This window comes from Carassius carassius, chromosome 20 (genome assembly GCF_963082965.1).
Source record: "Carassius carassius chromosome 20, fCarCar2.1, whole genome shotgun sequence".
In the NCBI taxonomy this organism is placed as follows: domain Eukaryota; kingdom Metazoa; phylum Chordata; class Actinopteri; order Cypriniformes; family Cyprinidae; genus Carassius; species Carassius carassius.
In genome coordinates, this window is record NC_081774.1 from 10,508,789 (window position 1) to 10,513,137 (window position 4,349).

Sequence of the window (4,349 nt, forward strand, 5' to 3'; positions counted from 1 at the left end):
TTGATGCCAATATGTTTATTATAGCTATGTGCTTGACTGTAATAATAAAAATATTATGTGTACACACACACACATATATATATATATATATATGTACTTAAGATACTGATTTGTTTTTCTGCATGGTTTAATTATTAGACCACTGCAATATGAACATTATTTACAAATATTTTAATATGAATAATTAGTGCTGTCAAACGATTAATCGTGATTAATCACATTCAAAAATGTTGTAATGTTACACAAACGTTATGCAAAAGTTGTTTGCATAATATGTGTTCTCTGTATATTTATTATGTATAAATACATAAACACATACAGTTTATATATTGAAAATATTTACATTACAATATTTAACATTTATGTTAATAAAATGTATATTATAAATAAATACATTTAATTCATAAACAACCTATTTTTCTGAAATATATACATGCATCTGTATTTATATATACATAAAAATATATCTAGCACACACACATGTAAACAAACTTTTATTTTGTATTCATTTAATTGTTTAACAGCACTAATTATAATAATCATTTAGCTCAAATATTACGTCAACTATTTCTGTGATAATGTAGCTTGAATATATAATATATGATGATGCTTTTTGTTGATACATTGTTGTGAACCTATTGAAGTATCTGTGAAAAGTATATTGGTCAAACCGATAATTGGTTTATCTTTAATCTTAACATAAAAAAACAACAACAACAGCAACAAAAAACCTGCACACTTCAGCTTTAAGTGCACATGTTTTGCAATGCTTTTTCATCTTATTCATGCTATGCACCTTTTGGAATAGATCTTACATAATACTGGCTTGCACAAATATTCCTGATGACAGCCATCTGTACAACAACTCTGCAGATCTCCGTTTTTGAGCACCAGATTTGGTAGGTCATATTTACACCAATGCACATATATCTTTTTTAAAACAGACACGAAAGAAAATAAACAGTGCAAAAGTGAAATTGGAGCAGTCTTGAGTGTTTAAAAAAAGCCAAAGTGACTCAGCCAACCAGCAGCCAGTAGATGTAAACAAACTGGAGCAGCATGTGAGTGAGTGTGACGGTGTTCTCATAGTATTCTGCCCTGACATGTGAGGATGGAGGGAGTGGAGTCCGAGCATGTGTCAGATACACATTAAAGGAAAGTGCTGGGCAGGGCCAAAACACCTCCCAACTCAGATGCTCTTTTCAGGGGAGGACAACAGAGCTCAGGGTGGTACATGAAACTGGGGATGTTACATAAGTGTAGTGTGTGTGTGTGCAGACATTGACAACCAAAGGACACAGAGAGAGAGAAAGAAAAAAGTGTGCTTGAGGTCAACTATGGAAACATGGTCCTTTGTTTTGATTTGGCACGCATTTACTCTTGTAATCAGCTGCAGGTGACTAAACATCCATGCAAAAATAGCTGATCTTTCTGAAGAGAAAACAGCAGGGGGGGGCCCGAAAAATACAAGCGGGATTATGATGAACAGACAGTGTTTTTGTGGCTGAAAAATGACAGTGACCGCCATCAACTGTTGTTGTTTTGCACACTGCAAAGGTGTTGGTTTGCTAGGATAGAGTCTGTATCATTAACACGCAGTTGCAAAGCAATACTTAACGTCTTAAGAGCTTAAGACTGATCTGTGAGCATGTGCAAGTGTATGCATGCTTGCCTTGTTTACTATTACTGCGCTGCAGATGCTGGAAAAATTGTCTTGGTGTCCAAAACAGAGCAAAACAAAGTTGCAGTCAAGCAGAGGATTGTGTAACTTTTTTGACATTTAAGAATTTTTAGAACATGTTTTGGAAAATATTGTGTCTTGATTCAGTGTCAACAACAAAATTAGTAAAAATCCTTAGAAATATTTGATTATGTACAGTCTAATTGCATATTTATATTGAGGTACAATGCTAAAGATGTATTATATATCAATACTGTATCCATGAAAGATGTCTCTTTATCTATTCATGTGAAACATAACGATATAAAATAATTGTTTTCTATATTGTTTTATTATATTTTATGTTGACTTTTTTGAGAAATATAAAGTTTGGTAACACTTAAAGCCTTTATGTATAATTCATTATTATTATTAAAGTGTAAAATGCATTATAATTATTCATTATGTGCATTGTACACAATATCTTGTTGTAATTATAAACAAATTTAAAACGCCTAGTGTAACAATGAATTGATAAGTGTCATAAAGTGGTTACAGTTATTCATGAGATGCAATGCATTATAAGGTGATTTACAAGGCATAATCAATGCATTTAAACTACTTTTATAATGCATTATACATAAAGGCTTTGACTAAAGTACTACCAAAAGTTATTTTTTAAATTAGTTACATTTTTTATTTAATATACTTTATATTGTATGTATTGGTTGATATTGGATATTTTATTTTTGCTGTCATCTAACACTCATTTAAAGATCTTTAGATTTATTTAAGAATGTAATGAAAAAACTTTTATGTCAATTTTTCATATTATACATTATAATCGTGTAATGTCTAAATTAATTTATAGGATGAATTACAATTTTTTTATTTATTTTGTTGACAAAATAATTTATGCATGTTTCTCATGTCATCTATTTGTCTATCATCCATTAATATTAAAATAATTCTAAGCTTATTGATATTGGCCATACTTTTAATATCGGAAAATTCCTATCCAATGCAAAAATACACTTTACAGAAGGGATTGTGCATTGGGCAACAGCACTAGCAGCCTCAGCAGTGCACAGACGTCCTGTGTCTCACTGCAAACGTTCAGTAATGTTGCCTGGCAACATCCCTCGAACAGTTGCCATGTGTATGGACAGTATAGAGTGTGATGATGATTCATACTTTCATTGCAACTAGCAGACCGTACAGTGTGTGTTAGTGTTTCCTCGTGCTATGTGGATAAGTGAACAGTTGTACAGCATGACTTAATCATTCGGTCAGCATTCTGCATGATTTTATCGGTGGAGGTATTTTGAATGGCTTTACGTCAGCCTACACACAATACACTACTATCACACTATCAGGTGATCAAAGCAGACATTCCCCGAGCCCGTCGTGTGTCCTGCACAAACCTGATTTTGGAGGGGGCAGATGAGACAGGATGAGGGGGAGACTGAAAGAGGAATATTGTTGCTTTCTGTCATGCCACATTCCACCTCCACCTACAGTTTCCTATAGAAGACGTGTTATGAATATTTGACATTGTGCATTCTGACACTCCCTGTAAAATCCATTTAGTCTCGTGACAAAAATACACTTCTGGCACCCATCGCAGTCCTGCCCTGGCTCCTCCGGATGGACTACTATCCTCTGCAGCCTTAACTAGTCATGCATTACTAAAGTCATTAGTAAAGGATGGGCATGGGTAGATGCTGGAAACAAAAGCTCTGGAATTTAGATTTGCTTGCTGTTTCTCCTCAAGTTCAGTATGTTTTTATCATCTTTTTTCACAATAGGCCTTACTCTAGTTGGCATGCAGACACATCCTCCCTTACAAACTCATTTTCTCATCTTCATAGTAATCCTTTGGAAAAAAAAGGTTTTACCTTACCTTGACTTTATAAAAGATGCTACTTCTGTAATGCTACTTCTGTGCAGAAAATGTCAATGTGAAATTTAATTATAAGCACACTTACAGCACACAAAAATGTTTATTCTGTCTTTGAAGGTCCAAACCTGTGTGATTTTCTTTCTTTTGTGCAACACAGAAGAATATATTTAAATAAATATTTCAGTGGTTTTTGTCAATACAGTGAGGGCATGTTTTTTATTTATTTTTTATCATTGTTTTACATTTTTCAGAATATCTTATTTCATGTTTTGTAGAAACAAAAAAGCCATTTGGAACGAGATGAGAGTCAGTAGATGAGATCATTTTTATTTTGGAGTAAACTAGCCCTTTAAACAATGCATCAGTGCTGTCAGATGTGTTAATATAATCTGCATCTATTTTGTACATAATGACAGTAATAGTGTTATGAGAGTATTTTTCACATTTAAAATAAATTACTAAAAAAATCCTTCAAAAACTATACTTTTAGTACAATTATGTACTATAAAAGCTTTAAAAGGCTTTTTTTATTTTTATTTTTATTTTACATAAAGTGGGTCACCCTATAGGGGCCCAACATATTTGATCACATGATGACCTGTCAGCCATCCACTGTTGTATTATACCACTATTGGCTAACAAAACAAAACCAACAAAAAATACAAATAAATTAAAATAAAATAATCAGAGTGTACAATAGAGTGCTGCAGGGATGATGTATTTTTGTAGGCCAACACCCAGAAGCAAGTTAGCATTTTAGCACTTTCTTGGTCCATCGTCAATGGA